Source organism: Dipodomys merriami, unplaced genomic scaffold (assembly GCF_024711535.1).
Source record: "Dipodomys merriami isolate MVZ:Mamm:240054 unplaced genomic scaffold, mDipMer1.0.p SCAF_43, whole genome shotgun sequence".
Classification (NCBI taxonomy): Eukaryota; Metazoa; Chordata; class Mammalia; order Rodentia; family Heteromyidae; genus Dipodomys; species Dipodomys merriami.
The window spans coordinates 2,772,968-2,794,551 of record NW_027205937.1 but is presented as its reverse complement, the minus strand read 5'-3'; positions in this window follow the sequence as shown (position 1 = coordinate 2,794,551).

Genomic DNA, 21,584 nt, shown 5'->3' with positions numbered 1-21,584 from the left:
TATTCCTAAACCTACCCCTCACCCTACCCCTCACCCTAAACCTAATCCTAACCCTCACCGTAACCCTAGCCCTAACCCTCACCTTGACGTAACCCTAGCCCTAACCCTCACAGTCACCCTAACCCTAACCATCACCTACACCCTCACCCTCACCCTCACCCTCACCCTAACACTCACTCTCACCCTTAACATCACCCTTACCCTCACCGTCACCCTAAACCTAACCCTCACCCTAAAACTAACCCTAACCCTCACCCTAACCCTAACACTAACCCTCACATTAAAACTAACCCTAACACTAATGCTAACCCTAACCCTCAACCTCACCCTCACCCTCACCCTCACCATAACCCTAACCCTAACTCTAACCCTCACCCTATCTCTAACCCAAAGCCTAATGCTATCCTTAAACCTCACCCTCACTCTAACCCTCACTCTAACCCTTACCCTCACCCTAACCCTCACCCTAACCCTCACCCTAACCCTAACACTAACCCTAACATTAAACCTCACCCTAAACCTCACCCTAACACTAAACCTAAACATAACCCTCACCCTAATGCTCACCCTAACCCTCAATCTAACATTAATCCTCACCCTCACCCTAACCCTCACCCTAAACCTTACCCACACGCTCACCCTAACCCTAACCCTAACTCTAAGCCTCACCCTAACCCTAAACCTAACCTGAAGCCTAACCCTCACTCAAACCCTCACCCTAATTCTAATGATATCCCTAAAACTCACCCTCACGCTAAACCTCATCCTAACCTTTATCGTCAACATATCCCTAACCCTAACCCTAACCCTAATCCTCACCGTAATACTAACCCTCACCCTCAACCTAACTCTCACTGTCACCTTAACCCTCACCCTAAACCTAACCATCACACTGTCCCTAAAATTCACCCTCACCCTCACCCTCACCCTGACCCTAATCCTACCCTAAACCTCACCGTAACACTAACACTCACACTAACCCTAACACTAACCCTAACGCTTACATTAGCCATAACCCCAAACCTAACCCTAAACCTACCCCTCACCCTACAACACCCCTAACCGTAATCCTAAACCTCACCCTAACCCTAACCCTAACCCTCACCTTCATCCTACCCCTCAACCTAACCCTAAACCAAACCTAAACTCTTATCCTCAACTTCAACCTCAGCCTCACACTAAACATCACCCTAAACCTAACCCTCACCCTAACCCTAACCCTAATCCTCACCCTAAACATAACTATGACCCTCACTCTCACCCTCACCCTAAGCATAACCCTACACCTAAGCCTAATCCTAAACCTAACCCTTACACTCACACTAAACCTAAACCTCACCCTAACCCTAACCCTAACCCTAAAGGTAACCCTAACACTCACCATCACCCTAACCGTAACCCTAACCTTCACCCAAACTCTAACCCTAACTTTAATGCTATCCCTAACTCTCACCCTCACCCTAAACCTCACTCTAACCCTTACCCTCACCATAACACTCACCCTAACCCTAAACCTAACACTAACAATAAACCTCACGCTAACCCTCACCCTAACCCAAAACCTAAACCTAAACCTCAACCTAACGCTCACCCTAACACTCAACCTAACCCTAACACAAACCCTAACCCTAACCCTCCTCCAACCCTCACCCTAACCCTAACCCTAACACTAAACTTTAGCCTAATGCTCACCCTAAACGTAACCCTAACCCTAATCTTCACCCTATACCTAACCCTAACCCTAACCCTCACGCTAACCTTCACCCTCGCCATAAATCTAATGCTAAATTTAACCCTCAAAACCACCCTAAACGTCGTCCTAACCCTTACCCTCACCTTAAACCTATTCCTCACCCTCACCTTAACCCTCACCTTAACGCTTACCCTCACCCTAAACCTCACCCTCACCCTAACACTCACCCTAAACCTTACACTCCCACAAACCCTCACCCTAACCGTCAGCCTAACCCTCATCTGAAACCTAACCCTAACCCTAACCCTCATCCTAACCTTAACCCTAACCCTAACCCTAACCCTCACCCTAACCCTAAAACTCACCCTCACCCGAACCCTAACCCTAAACTTAACCCTCACCCTAACCCTAACCGTCACCCACACCCTAAAACTCACCTCACCGGAAACCACACCCTCACCATAACCTTACCCTAAACCTCACCCTAAACCTAAACCTCACCCTAAACCTAACTCTAACCCTCACCCTCATACTAACCCTAAACCTCACCTTAAAACTCACCCTAACCCTCACCCTCAGCCCCAACCTCAACCTCACCCTAACCCTAACACTAACCCCAATTCAAACCCTAACCCTCACCCTCACCCTAACTCTAAACCTAACCCTAAACAAAACCGTCACACTAAGCTTAACCTTATCCCTAACCCTCAACCTAAACCTAAACCTAATCCTAAACCTAACCCTCACCCTTACCCTAACCTTTAACCTCACCCTAACTCTAAGGCTAACCCTCACCGAACCCTCATACTAACCCTAACCCTAACCCTAACCCTCACCCTTACCTTAACCCGAACCCTAACCCTAACAATCATCCAAACCCTAAGCCTCAACCTCACCCTCAACCTCACCATCAACCTGACCCTATCCCTCTCACTCACCCTCACCCTAAACCTAACCATAACCCTAACCCTCACCCTAAACCTAACCATCACCCTCACCCTCACCATGACCCTCACCCTAATCCTCACTCTCTTCCTCACCCTAACCCTAACCATAACCCTAACTCTCACCCTAAAACTAACTGTGACCCTCATCCTCACTTTCACCCTAAGCCTAACCCTACACCTAACCCTAATCCTAAAACTAAGCCTCACTCTCACCCTCACACAAACATAAAACTCAGCCTGAACCTAAGCCTAATCCTAGCCCTCACCCTAACCCTTACCCTCACCATCACCCTAACCCTAATCCTCAACCTAAACCTAACCGTCACCCTAACCCTCAAGCTCAACCTCACCCTAACCCTATCCCTATCCCTCACCCTCACCCCAACCCTAACCCTAAACCTATCCCTAATGCTAAACTTAACCCTCACCCTCACCCTCACCTTAACCCTAACCCTAAGACTAACCCTCACCCTAACCCTAACCCTAATGCTATCCATAACCTTCATCCTCACCCTAACCCTAAAACTAACCCTAACACTAAACCTCACCCTTACCCTCACCCTAACCCTAAACCTAAACCTAACTCTCATCCTAACGCTCATCCTAACCCTCAACCAAATCCTAACCCTCACCCTCACCCTAACCCTCACCCTAAACCTTACCCTCACCCTAAACATAACTGTAATCCTAACTCTAACCCTCACACTCACCCTTAAGCCTAACCTGAACCCTAACCCTCACCCTAACTCTAATGCTATCCCTAAATCTCACCCTCACCCTAAACCACATTATAACCCTTACCAACACCAAAATCCTAAACCTAACCCTAACCCTAATCCTCACACTCACCCTAAGGCTCACCCTCACCCTAACACTCACCGTCACCTTAACCCACACTCTACACCTAACCGCCACACACACCCTAAAATTCACCCTCACCCAAACACTCATCCTCACCCTAACCCTACCATAAACCTCACCCTAAGCCTAACCCTCACCCTAAACCTAACTCTAACCCTCACCCTGATACTAACCCTAACCCTCACCTTAATCCTCACCCTAACCCTCACCTTAATCCTCACCCTAAATCTCACCCTCACACTAACCCTCACCAAAACCCTTATCCTCATTCTAACCCTAACCCTAACCCTAGCCTTCACAATAAACCTAACCCTCACCCTAACCCTAACCCTACCCCTCACTCTACCACTCACCCTAACACAAACCCTAACCCTCACTTTAAACCTAACCCTAACCCCCAACTTCACCGTAACTCTCACCATAACCCTAACCCTCACCTCAACCCTAACCATCACCTACACCCTCACTCTCACCATCTTGCACACCTAACACTAACCATCACCCTAAACATCACCCTAACCATAACCCTCACCCTAACCCTAACCTTAATCAACACATAACCCTAACCCTCACGTTAAACCTCACCCTCACCTAAATCCTAACCCTAAACCTTTCTTAACCGAAACCCTCATTCTCACCCTGAACCTCACCCTCATACTAGACCTCTCCCTAAAACTAACCCTAACCCTAAACCTCACCGTCAACCTCACCCCACCTTCAGTCTAACCCTAAACATAAACCTAATCCTAACCTGAAACCTAAACCTCAACCTCACGCTCACACTAACTATAACCGTAAACCTAAACCTAATGCTAATTCTAGCCCTCACCTTCACCCTAACCGTCACCCTAACCCGAACCTGAACACTCACCTTAATCCAAATGCTAACCCTAAATCTCAACCTCACCCTAACCCTCACCCTACACCTTACACTCACCCTCAACCTCACCCTAACCCTAAACCTAATCCTAAACCTAACCCTCACCCTAACCCTCAAACTAACCCTAACCCTAACCCTACCCCTCAGCCTAACCCTCATCCTAAACCTAACCCTAAACCTAATCCTCACCCTATCCCTAACCCTAACCCTCACCCTAACACTCACCCTCACCGTAAACCTAATGCTAACATTAACCCTCAACCATACCCTAAACCTCGCCCTAACCCTTCACTCATCTTAACCCTATCCCTCACCCTCACCATAACCCTCACCCTAATCGTTACCCTTAGCCTCACCCCCAACCTAACCTTAACCCTAACCATAACACTAACTCTCACACTAACCCTCACCTGAATTCTAAGCCGAAACCTAACCCTAACCCTAACCCTCAACCTAACCTGAACGCAAACCCTAACCCTAACCCTCACCCTAAACCTAACCCTCACCCTCAGCCTCACCCTCACACTCACCCTAACTCTAAACCTAACCCTAAACAAAACACACACCCTAATCCTAACCCTATCCCTAAGCCTCACCCTAACCTTAACCCTAATCTTAATCCTAACCCTCAAACTTAACTGTACCCTCACGCTAACCCTAATGCTAACCCTCAGCCTAACCCTCACCCTAACACTAATCCTATCCCTAACACTCACCCTAACCTTAACCCTAACCCTAAAACTAACCCTCATCCAAACACTAACCCTCACCCTCACCCTCAACCTCAAAATCACCCTCACCCTCACCCTCACCCTAACCATAACCCTAACCGTCACCCTAAACCTAACCCTCACCCTCAACCTCACCCTGACCATCAACCTCACCCTAACCCTCACCCTCACCCTCACCTAACCCTAAGCATAACCTTAACCCTCACCCTAAACCTAACTTTGACCCTCACCCTCACCTTCACCCTTAGCCTAACCCTACACCTAAGCCTAATCCTAAACCTAACACTCACCCTCACCCTAATCCTAAAACTCACCCTAACCCTAACACTAACCCTAACCCTCACCATAACCCTAACCCTTCCCCTAACCCTAACCCTCACCCTAACCCTAATCCTAAAACCTCACCCTCACCCTAACACTAACCCTAATGGTAACCCTAACCCTCACCCTAACCCTAACCCTAATCCTAAACCTAACACTCACCCTAAAACTAACCCTAATCCTAATGTTATCCCTAAAACTCACCCTCACCCTAAAACTCATGCTAACCCTTACCCTCACCCTAATCCTCATCCTAACGCTAACCCTAACCCTAACACTAAACCTCACCCTAACCCTCACCATAATCCAAAACTTAAACCTAAACCTCACCCTAACGCTCACCCTAACCCTCAACCTCACCCTATTCCTCACCCTCACCGTAACCCTCACACTAAAACTTACCCTTCACCTTAACCCTAACCCTAACCCTAACTCTAACCCTCACCCTCACCCTAAGCGAAACCCGACCCCTTTCCCTCACCCGAACACTCACCCTAACTCTAACTATATCCCGAAAACTCACCCTCACCCTAAACCTCATCCTAACCCTAACCCTCAACATAAGCCTAAGCCTAACCCTAACACTAATCCTCACCAAAATCCTAACCCTCACCCTCATCCAAACCCTCACTGTCACCTTAACTCTCACCCTAACCCAACCCATCACCCACTCCCTAAAACTCACCCTCAACCGAACCCTCACCCTCACCCTGACCATACCCTATACCTCACCCTAACCCTAACCCTCACCCTAAACCTAACTCTAACCCTCAACCTCCTACTAACCCTAACCCTAACCCTGATGTTAATCTCCAACTTATCCTCACCCTAACCCTACGATTAACCCTAACCCTCACAATAAACCTAACCCTCACTCTCACCCTAACCCTCAACCTAACCCTTATCCTCACGCTAACCCTAACACTAACCCTAACCCTCACAATAAACCTAACCCCCAACCTAACCCTAAAACTACCCCTCCCCCGACCTCTCCACCTAACCCTAACCCTCACCTTCACCCAAACCCTTAACTTCACCCTAACCCTAAACCTCACCTACACCCTAACCCTCACCCTCAACCTCACCCTCAGCTTAAACATCACCCTAACCCTAAACCTCACCCTAAGCCTAACCCTAATCCTCACTCTAACCACAACCCTAATCCTCACCTTAAGCATCACCCTCACTCAAATCCTCACGCTAACCCTAAACTTAAGCCTTTCCTAACCGAAACCCTGACCCTGAACGTGACCCTAACCCAAACCCTCACCCTAAATTAACCCTAACACTAATACTAACCCTAAACCTCAACCGCACCCTAAAACTCAGCCTAACCCTTACCCTCACCCTCAAACTCACCCTAAACCTAACCCTAAACCTAACCCTCAACCTAACCCTCATGCTAACCCTAAACCTAACCCTACCCCTCAGCCTAACCCTCACCCTACACCTAAACCCAAGCCTAATCCTCATCCTATCCCTAACCCTAACCCTAACCCTCACCCTAAACCTCACCCTCACCATAAACTTAATGCTAAAAATTACCCTCAATCTCACCCTAAATCTCGCCCTAAACCTTACCCTCACCTTAACCCTACATTCACCCTCACACTAACCCTCACCCTAACCCTTACCCTCAACATAAAACTCACCCTAACACTAAGCCGAACCCTCACCCTCACCCTCACCCTAACCATCACCGTAACAATTACTCTCACTCTAACCCAGACCCTAACCCTCAGCCTAACCCTAAACCTAACCCTAACCCTCACCCTAAACTTAACCCCAACACTAACCCTAACCCTCACGCTCACCCTAAACCTAACCCTCACCCTCACCCTCAACGTCAGCCTCAGCCTCAGCCTAACCCTAACCCTAATACAAACCCTAAACCTCACACTCACCCTCACCCTAACTTTAAACCTAATTCTAACCAAAACCCTCACCCTAACCCTAACCCTATACCTAACCCTCTCCCTAACCCTGACCCTAAAACTAACCCTAACCCTCACCCTCACCCTAGCCCTAACCCTCACCCTAACCCTTACCCTCAGCCTAACCCTAAACCTAACCCTCAGCCTAACCCTCATCCTAACCCTAGCCCTAAACCTAACCCTCACCCAAACCCTAACCCTCACCCTCATCCTCAACCTCAAAATCACCATCACCCTAACCCTAACCCTCACCCTAATTCTAAACATAACCCTAAACTCACCCTAAAACTAACTATGACCCTCCCCCTCCCCCTCACCCTAAGCATAACCCTACACCTAAGCCTAATCCTATACCTAACCCTCACCCTTACCCTAAACCAAAACCTCATCCTAAACCTAACCCTAACCCTAGCCTTCACCCTAACCCTAACCCTAAAGCTAACCCTAAAAATCACCAATACCCTAACCCTAACCCTAACACTCACCGAAACTCTAACCCTAAACTTAATGCTATCCCAAACTCTCACCCTCACCCTAACCTTCAATCTAACCCTTACCATCACCCTAACACTCACCCTAACCCTAAACCTAACACTAACACTAAACCTGACTCTAACCGTCACCCTAACCCTAACCCTAAACCTAACCCTCACCCTAACGCTCACCCTAAACCTCAAACTAAACCTAACCCTCACCCTCACCCTAATTCTCAACCTAAACCTTACCATCACCATAACCCTATCCCTAACCCTAACTCTAACCCTCACCCTCACCCTAAGCCTAACCCGAACCCTAACCCTCACACTAACTCTAACGCTACCCCTAAACCTCACCCTCACCCTAAACCTCATCCTAACCCTTACACTCACCATAACCCTAACCCTAACCCTAATACTCACCGTAATCCTTACCCTCACCTTCAACCTAACCCTCACCATCACCATAACCCTCACCCTAACCCTAACAATAACCCACACCCTAAAACTCACCCTCACCCGAACTCTCACCCTCAACCTAACCCAACCCTAAACCTCACCCTAATTCTAACCCTCACCCTAAACCTAACTCTAACCCTCACCCTCACACTAACTCTAACCCTCACCTTAACCTTCACCCTAAACCTCACCCTAACACTAAACCTAAACCTAACCCTCACACTCAGCCTAACGCACACCCTAAACCTTATCCTCACACTAACGCTAACCCCAACCCTAAACCTCACATTAACCCTAAACCTCACCCAAACTCCTCACCCTAACCCTAAACCTAAACCTCACCCTAATCCTAACCCTCACCCTAACTCAAACACTAACCCTAAACCTCAACATCACCCTAAACCTCACCCTAACCTTTAACCTCACCCTCAAACTCACCCTAACCCCAACCCTACCCCTCAGCCAAATCCTCAACCTAAACCTAACCCTAACACTAATCCTCACCCTATCCCTAAACCTAAACCTAACCTTCAGATTAACCCTCACCCTCACCTTAACACTAATGCTAACATTAACCCTCAACCTCAACCTAAACTTCACCCTAACCCTTACCTTCACCTTAACCCTATCCCTCACCCTCACCCTAACCCTCACCCTAACCCTTACACATACCCTAACCCTCACGCTAACCCAAACTCTAACCCTAACACTGCAATTCACCCTAACCCTCACCAGAAACCTAAGCCTAAACGTAACCCAAATCCTCACCCTAACACTCACCCTAACCCTTACCCTCACACGAACACTAACCCTAACCCTCAGCCTAACCCTCATCCTAAACCAAAACCTAAACCTAACCCTCACTCTGACCTTAGCCCTACCATAAACTCTAACCCTCACCCTAACTCTAATCCTCAACCTCACCGTAAACCTCACCCGCAGCCTAATCATAACCCTAACCTAATCCAAAACCTAAACCTCATCCTCACCCTCACCCTAACTCTAAACCTAACCCTAAGCAAAACCCTCACCCTATGCCTAACCCTCACCCTAACCCTAAACCAAAACCTAACCCTCACCCTCACCCTAACGCTAACCCTCACCCTAACCCCATCGCTAACCCTCAGCATAACTCTCATACTAAACCTAACCCTAAACAAAAACCAAACCCTAAAGCTCACCCTCACCCTCAACCTCACCATCAACCTCACCCTAAACCTCACCCTCAACCTTACCCTAACCCTAACCATAAAGTAACCCTCACCCTAAACCTAACCCTGACCCTCACCCTGACCCTCACCCTTACAATAACAATCACCATCACCCTCACACTAACCCTAACCATAAGCAAAAAGCTCACCCTAAACCTAACTCTGACCCTCACCCTCACCCTCACCCTACGCCTAACCCTACATCTAAGCCTAATCCTAACCCTAACCCTCACCCTCACCCTAACCATAACCCTCACTCTAACCCTAACCCTAACCCGAAACCTAACCCTCACCCTCACTCTAACCCTCCCCCTAACCCTCACCCTCACCCTATCACTCACCCTCAGCCTAACCCCAACCCTAATCATAATCCTAAACCTAACCTTCACCCTCAACCTCACCGTCACCCTAAATCTAACCCTAAACGTCACCCTCACCCTATCCCTAACCCTCAACGTAACTATCACTCTAACCCTCACGCTAACCCTAACCCTCACCCTCACCATAAACCTCACCCTAACCCTTACCCTCACCATAACCCTAACCCTAAACCTAATCCTCACACATATCCTAACCCTAACCCTCACTCTAATCCTAACACTAACAGGAACCTTCACCCTAACCATCACCCTAGCCCTAGTCCTCACCCTAAACCTTACCCTCAACCTCACCCTAACCCTCACCCTCACCGTAAACCTAATGCTAACATTAACCCTCAACCATAACCTAAACCTCGCCCTAACCCTTCCCTCACCTTAACCCTATCCCTCACCCTCACATAACCCTCACCCTAACCGTTACTCTCAGCCTAACCCTCAACCTAACCTTAACCCTAACCCTAAAACTAACCCTCACCAGAAACCTAAGCCTAAACCTAACCCTCAACCTAACCTTTCACTCACCCGAACCCTAACCCTAACACTCAGCCTAACCCTAATCCTAACCCTAACCCTAACCCTAACCCTCACCCTAAACTTAATGCTAACCCTAACCCTCACCCTAACACTCAACCTAACCTTAATGCATAACCCTACGCCTATCCTAACTGAAACCCTCACCCTTACCCTAACCCTAATCGTCAACCTAACCATAACCCTAACCCTCACCTTAAATATCACCCTCACCCTAAACCTCACCCTAACCTTAAACTTAAGCCTTTCCTAACCGAAACCCTCACCCTCACCCTAACCCTCACCCTCACCCTAGCCCTCACCCTAAAACTAACTCTAACCCTAACAATCACCCTCAACCTCACCCTCACCCTCAGTCTAACCCTAACCCTAACCTTAATCCTAAACCTAAACGTAATCCTCACCCTCACCTTCACCCCAACCCTAAACTTTATCCTAATGCTAACACTAGCTCTCACACTCAACCAAATCCTAACCTTAACCCAAACCCTCCGCCTAAAATAACCCTAACCCTACCAATCATCATCACCCTCACCGTAACCCTAACCATAATCAAAAAGCTCACCCTAAACCTAACTCTGACCCTCACCCTCGCCCTAACCCTAAGCCTAACCCTAATGTTCATAGAAACACTAACCCTCACCCTAACCCTTACCCTCACCCTAAACGTAACCCTAAACCTAACTCTCACACTAACCCTAACTCTCACCCTAACCCTAACCCTACCCAGCACCCTAAACCTCACCCTAACCCTAACCCTAACCCTAATCCTCACCCTATCCCTAACCCTAAACATAACCTTCATCCTCACCCTGACCCTCACCGTCACCGTCACCCTAACTCTCAGCCTAAGCCTAAGCCTAACCTTTACCCTCTCCCTAACCCTCACCCTCACCCTAACCCCAACCCTAACTCTCACACTTACAGTTGCCCTCACCCTAACCCTAAACCTAAACCTCACCCTCACCCTCACCCTAACCCTAATATTCAGCCTAACCATCACCCTAAACCTCATCATAAACCTTACCCTCATCCTAAACCGAACCCAAACCTTAAACTTCACCATAACCCTAGCACTCACCCTCACCCTCACCCTAAATGTAACACTAACCCTAATCCTAACCCTCACCCTCACTGTACACCTCACCCTATAACTTACCCTCAACCTAAGCCTAACCCTAAACCTAACCCTAATCCTCACATTAAACCTAACCCTAACTCTAACCCTAAACATAACCCCCATCCTAAGCCTCACCCTAACCCAAACCTTAACCCTAACCCTCACCCTAAAGCAAACCATAAACCTCACCCTCACCCTAGACCTAACCCTCAGCCTAACCCTAACCCTAGCCCTAATCCTAACCCTATCCCTCACCCTCTCCCTCAACCTCACTCTAAACCTAACAATAAACCTTACCCTCACCCTAACCCTAGACATAACCCTCACCCTCATCCTAACCCTCACCGTCACCCTAACCCTCAATAGAACCCTCACCCTAACCCTTAACCTCACCCTTACCCTAACGCTAAAAATAATCCACACACTAACCATAACCCTCACCCTAACCCCAAACCTAACCCTCAGCCTAACCCTCATCCTAACCCTAACCCTAAACCTAACCCTCAACCTAATCCTAACCCTAGCCCTAAACCTAACCCTAAACATAACCCTAACCCTATCCTTAACCCTCAGCCTAACCCTCACCCTAACCCTTACCTCATCCTAACCCTAACCTTAACCCACACACTTACCATAACCCTCACTCTAACCCCAACTTACCCCGCAGCCTAACCCTCATCCTAACCTAACCCTAACCCTAACCCACACAGTAACCCTAACCTTCACCCAACCCCAACCCTACCACTAAGCCTAACCCTCATCCTTACGCTCAAGCTAAAGCTAACCATAACCCTCAATCTTACCCTAAACCTCACCCTAACACTTATTTTCACAATAACCCTAATACTAACCTTAACCCTCTCCTTCACCCTAACCCTAACCCTCACCTTCACCCGCACCCTCAGCCTAACCCTAACCCTAACTTTAATCCTAACCCTAGCCCTCACCCTCACCCTCAACATTACCCTAACACTCATCGTCACGCTAACCCTCACCCACAACCTAACCCGCACCCTCACCCGAACCCTCACACTCACCCTAACCATCACCCTACAATAAATATCCCACTAAAACTAACCCTTACCCTTACCCTCACCCTCAGCCTAAACTTAAACCTAAACCTAACCCTAACCCTCACCCTCAACCTCACCCTAAACCTAACCCTAAACCTAAACCTCACCCTCAACCTCAACTTTACCCTAATTCTAAACCTAAAAATAACCCTAACCCTAACCCTAACCCTAACCTTCACCCTAACCCTAATACTAACCCTAACTCTAACCCTCAGCCTAACCCTGACCCTCATCTTCACACTCACCTTAAACCTTACCATAACCGCAATGCTATCCCTAACCCTCATGCTCAACCTAAACCTCACCATAAACCTTAACCTCAACTATCTCTAACCCTAACCCTAACCCTAAACCTCACCCTAACCCTAACCCTAAACCTAACCCTCAACTTCATCCTAACCCTCACCCTAACCCTAAACCTAACCATACCACTCACCCTAATGCTAACCCTAACCCTAACCCTCACGCTCAGCCTAACCCTCACCGTCACCCTAAACCTCACCCTAACCCTAACCCTCACCCTCACCTAACCCTCAACCTCACCTGAACACTCACACTCACCCTAACCCTCACCTTCACCCTAAATATCACACTAACCCTAACCCTCAACATCATCTTAACCCTAACCCTAACCGTAATCCTCACCCTAAGCCTCACCCTAACCCTAATGCTCACCATAATCCTCCCTTCCCCTCACCATAAACTTCATGCTAAACCTAACCCTAACCCTCACCATAAACCTCATCCTAACCCTTACCCTTACCCTAACCCTAACCCTCAACCTAATCCTAAAACTAACCCTCACCCTAACCCTCACCCTAACCCTAACCCTCACCCACACCATAACCCTCACCCTCAACCAAACCCTATCCCTCAACCTAATACTTATCCTAACCCTAACACTAACCCTAGCATTCACCCTCACCCTGACCCTCACCCTCAACCTAAACTTAACCCTAACCCTATTCCTAATCCTAACCGTCACTGTCACCCTCAAACTAACCCTAAACCAAACATTAACCCTAACCCTCACCCTCACCCTAGCCCTCACCCTAAACCTCAACCTCACCCTAAACATCACCCTAACCCTACCCCTCACACTAATGTTAACACTAACCCTAACCCTAACCCTCACCCTCAACCACAGTTCCCCCGCAGCCTTACCCTAACACTAACCCTAACCCTAACCCTAACACTCAACCAAACCCTCAACCTAACCCTAACCTTAAACCTAAGGCTAAACCTCGCCCTCACCCTCACTCTAACCGTAAAAATAACCCTAACAACAACCCTAATTCTAACCCTAACCAGAACCATAAAACTCACCCTAAACCTCATCATAACCCTAACCCTCACTCTCACCCTCACCCTCATTCTAACCCTCACCCTCACCTGATCCTCACCATAACACTAACCGTCACATTAACCCTAACCCTCACCCAAACCTAACCCTAACCCTCACCCTAAATTTCACCCTCAAACTCAGCCTAACCCTAACCCTAAACCTAATCAAAACCCTAACCCTCACCCTCACCCTAAACATAATCCTACCCCTCACCCTCAACCTCAACCTCACCTGCAACCTCACCTAACCCATACCCTCAACCTCACCCTCACACTAACCCTCAACCTTGCCCTAAACATCACCGTAATCTACCCTCACACTAACCCTAACCCTTACTGTCACCCTAACCCTAACCCTCACCCTAACTCTAACCCTCACCCTCACCCTAACCTCCACCCTAACCCTTATCCTCACACTAACCCTGACCCTAACCCTCACACTAACCCTAAACCTCACCCTGACCATATCTTGACACCTCACCCTAACTCTCACCCTAAGCCAAATCCTAACCCTAAAACTCAACCTAACCCTAAACCTAAAGCTAACCCTCACCCTCACCCTAACCCTCACCGTCACACTAACACTCACCCTCACCCAAACCCTAAACCTCAACCACACCCTAACCCTCACCCTCACCCAAACCCTCACCCTCACCCGAACACTTGCCCTCACCATAACCCTCACCCTCACAATAAACATCACCCTAACCCTAACTCTCATCCTAACAATAACCCTAACCCTCACCCTAAAACTAAACCTCAACCTAACCGTAACCCTCACTCTGACCCTCTCCCTAACCCAACCATAAACCTAACCCTCACCATAACACTCACCCTAACTCTAACCCTAACCCTAATCCTAAACCTAACCCTCATCCTCAAACTCACCCTAACCTTAACTCTAAACCTAATCCTCACCCTCACCCTCACACTAACCCTAACCCTAAACTTAACACTAACCCAACCCTTAAACCTCAACCTCACATTAACAATAAATGTAACGTTAACCCTCACCCTAACCCTAATCCTCACTCACACCCTAACCCTCAAACTCACCTGAACCCTCACCCTCAACCGAACCCTCATCCTCACCATAACCCCGATCCTAAACATCAACCTAACCCTAAACATCACCCTAACCCTAACCCTAACCATCACTCTCACCCTAACCCTTATCCTCACCCTAACCCTAACCCTAACACTGATCATTACCCGCCCACTAGCCGTAACCCTTACCCTAACTGTAACCCTAAACCTAACCTTCATCCTCACCCTGCCCCTCACCCTCAGCCCAACACTAACGCTAACCCTATTCCTAATCTTAACCTCACTCTCACCCTAAAACTAAACATAACCCTAACCCGAACCCTAACCCGAACCCTCATCCTAACCGTAACCATAACCCTCACCCTAATCCTATCCTCTGCTGATCCATCACCCTCACCCTAATCCTCACCATAACCCTTACCTAACCGAAACCCTCACCCTCACACTCACCCTAACCCTCACACTCACCCTAGCCCTCACCATAACCCTAACCCTAACCCTAACCCTCACCCTCAACCTCCCCTTCCCCCTCAGCCTTACACTAACCCTAATCCCAATCATAATCCTAACCCTCAACCCTCACCCAAAACCTAACCCTAACACTAACTCTAACGCTAACCCTCACCGAAACCTTAACCCTCACCCTAACCCTAACCCTCACCCTAAACCTCACCCTCACCCTAACCCTCACCCTAACCCTAACCCTCACCCTAAACCTCACCCTCACCCTAACCCTCACCCTAACCCTAACCATAACCATAACCCTCACACTAACCGTAACTCTCACCTTAAGGCTAACCCTATCCCTCACCCTAAATTTCAACCTCACCCTAACACTCAACCTCAGGCTAACCTTAACCCTAACATTATTCCTAATCCTAACCCTCACCCTCACCCTCACCCTAACTCTAACCCTCACCCTAACCCTAACCCTAACCCTCACCCTCACCCTCACCCTCACCCTCACCCTAACCCCCATCCTCACAGTAAACATTACCCTAACCCTAAATCTCACCCTAACACTGACCCTAAATTTCACCCTAACACTAACCCTCAACCTAACTGTAACCCTCATGCTGACCCTCAACCTAATCCAACCCTAACACTAACCCTTACTCTATCACTCACCCTAACCCTAAACCTAACCCTAATCCTAAACCTAACCCTCACCTTCAAACTCACCCTAACACTAGACCTTCCCCTAGCCCTCTCCCTAACCCTCACCCTAACCCTACCACTAACCCTAAACCTAACCCTAAACCAACCCTTAACCCTCATCCTCACACTAACCATAAACCTAACGTTAACACTCACCCTAATCCTAACCCTCACCCTCCCCCGAACCCTCACCCTAACCGTAACCGTAACCCTCACCCTAAACCTAACCTCAGCTTATCCATCACCCTCACACTATTCCTCACACTCACCCTACACCTCACCCTAACCCTAACCCTAACCCTCACCCTCAACCTCCCCTTCCCCCTCAGCCTTACCCTAACCCTAAACCCAATCATAACCCTAACTCTCAACCCTCACCCAAACCCTAACACTAACCCTAATCCTAACGCTAACCCTCACCGAAACCCTAACCCTCACCCTAACCCTTACCTTCACCCTAACCTTAACCTTAACCATAACCTCACACTAACCGAAACTCTCACCCTAACCTTAACCCTAACCCTAACTGTAAACTTCACCCTCACCCTGACACTCAACCTCAGCCTAAACCTAAACCTAACCCTATTCCTAATCCTAACCCTAACCCTCAACCTCAACCTAACCCTAACCCTAACCCTCACCCTCACCCTAACACCCATCCTTACAATAAACATCACCCAAAGTCTCACCCTCAGCCTAACACTAACCCTAACCCTAATCCTCACCCTACCCTCACCCTCACCCACACCCTCACCCTAACCCATACCCTCACTCTCACCCTCACGCTTACCCTCAAGGTCACACTAAACATCACCGTAAACCTAAACCTCACCCTAACCCTAACCCTAAGCCTGCCCTAACGCTCACCCTCACCCTAACCGTAACGCTAACCCAAACTCTCATCCTGACCCTAACCCTAACCCTAACCCTACCTCTAAACCTAAACCTCACACTAACTCTAAGCCTAACGTTAACCTTCACCCTCAGGCTAATCCTCCCCCACACCCTAACCCTCAACCTCACCCGAACCCTCACCATCACCCAAAACCTCATCCTCACCCTAACTCTCAGCCTAAACATCACCCAAACCCTCACCCTCACCCTAACCCTAACCCTAACCCTCATCCTCACCCTAACCCTAACCCTCATCCTAATACTTATCCTCACCCGAACACTAACCCTAAAATTCACCCTCACCCTGACCCTCAACTGAGCCTAACCCTAACACGAACCCTATTCCTAATCCTAAGCGTCACCCTCACCCTCACCCTAACCCTAACACTAACACTAACACTAACCCTCACCCTCACGCTCACCCTCATCCTAGCCCTCACACTAAACCTCAACCTCACCCTAAACATAACCCTAACCCTAAACCTCACCCTAATCCTAACCCTGACCCTAACCCTAACCCTCACCCTCAACCGCCCTACTCCCTCAGCCTTACCCTAACCCTAACCCTAATCCTAACCATAACACTCAACCACACCCTCACCCTAACGCTAACCCTAATCCTAAGGCTAAACCTCGCCCTCACCCTCATCCTAACCGTAACTCTAACTCTAACAATAACCCTAATTCTAACCCTAAACACAACCCTAAAACTCACCCTAAACCTAATCCTAACCTTAACCCTCAATCTCACCCTCACCCTCATTCTAAACTTCACCCTCACCTGACCCTCACCATAACACTAACCGTCACCCTAAACATAACCCTCACCCTCACTTTCACCTTCAACCTCAGCCTAAACCTAACCCTAACCCTAATCAAAACCCTAACCCTCACCCTCACCCTAAACATAATCCTAACCCTCACCCTCAACCTCACCCTCACCTGCACCCTCACCCTAACCCTAACCCTTACCTTCACACTAACCCTAACTCTAACCCTAACCCTCACCCTAACCGTATCCCGACACCTCAACCTAACTCTCACCATAACCATAACCCTAAACCTAACCCTTACCCGCACCCTAACCCTCACCATCACCCTAACCCTCACCCTAACCCTAACCTTCAACCACACACTAACCTTCACCCTCACCCGAACCCTCAGACTCACAGAAAACTCACCCTCACCCTAACCCTCACCCTCACAATAAACATCACCCTAACCCTAACTCTTACCCTAACACAAACACTAAACCTCTACCTACCCCTAACCCTCAACTTAACCGTAACCCTCACCCTGACCCTAACCGTAACTCTCACCCTAACCCTTACCATAACCCTAAACCTCACCCTAAACCTAATCCTCACCCTAACACTAACCCTCACACTAAACCTAACCCTAACAGTCACCCTCACCCTCAACAACACCCTCACCCTTTAGGTTTAGGGTTACCTCACACTCACCCGAAGCCTAAACCTAACCCTTATTCTAACCGTAACCCTCACCCTAAACCTAACCCTCGCCCTACCCCTAACCCTCACACTAACACTAACTCTAACCCTCACCCTTAACCTCACCCTCACAATACCCCTAACCCTAACACTAATCCTAACACTAAACCTCCCCCTCACCCTCACCCTAACCCTAACCCTCACCCTAACACTTAACCTAACTCTAACACTCACCCTAAACCGAACCCTCACCCTAACACTAACCGTCACTCTAAACCTAAACTTAACACTCATCTTCAACCTCTACCTCACCCTCACCCTAAACCTAATCCTCATCCTTACCCTAACCCTAAAGCTAATGCTAACCTTAAATCTCACCCTCAGCCTAACCCTCACGCTATCCCTTGCCCTAACCCTAAACCTAACCCTAACCCTCACACTAAACCTAACCCTCACACTAACCCTAACCCTAAACCTCAGACTAAGCGTAACCCTCACCCTAATCCTAACCCTACAACTAAACCTAACCCTCACCCTAAACCTAACCCTAACACTAATCCTCACCCTACCCCTAACCTTAACCCTCACCCTCACCCTCATCTTAACCCTAATGCTAACCCTTACCTTCACCCTCACCTTCACCCTCACCCTAACCCTAAACCTCACCATAACCCAAAACTCACCCTCACCCTAACACTTACCCACAACCTAAACCTCACCCTAACCCTAACCATAAACCTAAACCTCACCCTAACCATCACCCTAACCCTAACCATAACCCTAAACCTAAACCTCAACCTAACATCACCTTAACCCTAATCCTCACCCTCACCCTATCCCTCACCCTAATCTTTACCCTCAAACTAACCCAAACCCTAACCCTAAACCTAACTCTCACACTAACCCTAACACTAAACCTCAGCCTAAACCTTATCATAACCCTAAACCTAACCCTAAACTTAACCCTCACCCTCACCCTAACCCTTACCCTCACCCGAAACCTAAACCTCACCCTCATCCTAACCCTCACCCTAACCCTTACCTACAACCTAACCCTCACCCTAAGCCTAACCCTAAACCTAACCTTCACCCTAACCCTAAACAAAAACCTAAACCTAACACTCACCCTAACCCTAACCCTCACCCTCACCCTAAACCTCACGTTAAACTTTACCCTCAACCTAACTCAAACCCTAACCCTAAACCTAACACTCACACTAACCCTAATCCTACTCCTCACCCTAACCCTCATCATAACCCTAAAACTAAACCTAACCATCACCCTAACCCAAAACCTTATCCTAACCCTAACCCTCACAATAACCATAACACTAATCCTCAGCCTAACCCTCACCCTAACCCTAACGCTAAACCTAACCCTCACCCTAACCCTAACCCTCAACCTTACCATCAACCTCACCCTCAGCCTAACCCTGATCTTTACCCTAATCCTAACACTCACCCTCACCCTAACCCAAAACCTAACACTCAACCTCACCCCCACCCTAACCCTATACCTAACCATAACGCTAAACCTCACCATATACCTCAAACTCACCCTAACCCTAAACCTAAACCTAACCCTCACCCTAACCATAACACTAACCCTAAACCTCATCCTCACACTATACCTTACCCTAACCCTTACCATCACCATAAACCTAACACTAACCCTAACCCTAATTCTCACCCTAACCCTAACACTCACCCACACCCTAACCCTCACCCTCAACCGAAACCTCACCCTCACCCTCACCCTAACCCTCAGCCTAACCCTAACCCTAACTCTAACCATCAACTTAATGCTCACGCTATCCCTAAACCTCACTCTCCCACTAACCCTAACCCTAACACTAACCCTCACACTAACCCTAATCCTCACGCACAACTTAAACCTCACCCTCACCCGAATCCTCACCTTTCCCAAAATAATCATCCTCACCCTAATCCTCACCCTCACCCTAAACATCACCCAAACCATAACCCTTACCCTAAACATAACCCTAAACCTCACCCTCAACCTAGCCCTCAACTTTACCCTAATCCTAACCCTTACCCTCAACCTCACCCTCCCCATCCCCCTAAGCCTAAACCTAACCCTAACCATAACCATAACCCTAACCTTCACCATCACGCAAACCTTCACCCTAAAACTTACCCTCACCCTTTCCCTAACCCTAACTCTAACCCTCACCGTCACCCTCACCCTAATACTAACCCGAACACTAACCCTAACCCTCAACCTAATCCTAACCCTAACACTAACCCTAACCCTCACACTCACCCTAACCCTCACCCTAACCCTTACCCTCACCCTCAACCTAAACCTAACATAAACATAACCATAAACATAACCCTCACCCTAACCCTAACCCTCAACCTAAGCCTAACCCTATCCCTCACCCTCAACCTATTCCAAACCCTAACACTCACCCTATCCCTAACCCTAACCCTAACCCTAAACTTAATCCTAACCTGAACACACACCATACCCCTCACCCTAACCCTAAATCTAACCCTAACCCTCACCCTCATCATAACCCTCATCCTCACCCGAAAAATCACCCTATCCCTAAACCTCACCTTCACAATGAACATCACCCTAACCATAACCCTCAACCTAATGCTAACTCTAAACCTCACCCTAAACATAACACTCACCCTAAACCTAACTCTCACCTTGACCCACACCCTAACCCTAACCCTAAACCTAACTCTCACCCTAACCCTTACCCTAACCCTAAGCCTCCCCTAAACTTAGCCCTCACACTTAACCTAACCCTAACCCTCACCCTCACCCTCATCCTCACCCTAACCCTAACCCTAACCTTAATCCTATCACTAACCATCACCCTCACCCTAACCCTAACCCTAACCCTAATTCTCACCTAAACCCTCACTGTAACCCTAACACTCACATTAACCCTAAACCTTATCCTCAAACTCAACCTAAACCTACCTCTAAACCTAACCCTCACCCTAACCCTAACCCTCACAATAAACCTAACCCCAACCCTAACTCTAACCCTAAACCTAACTCTATTTCTAAAGCAAACCCTCACACTCACCCTCA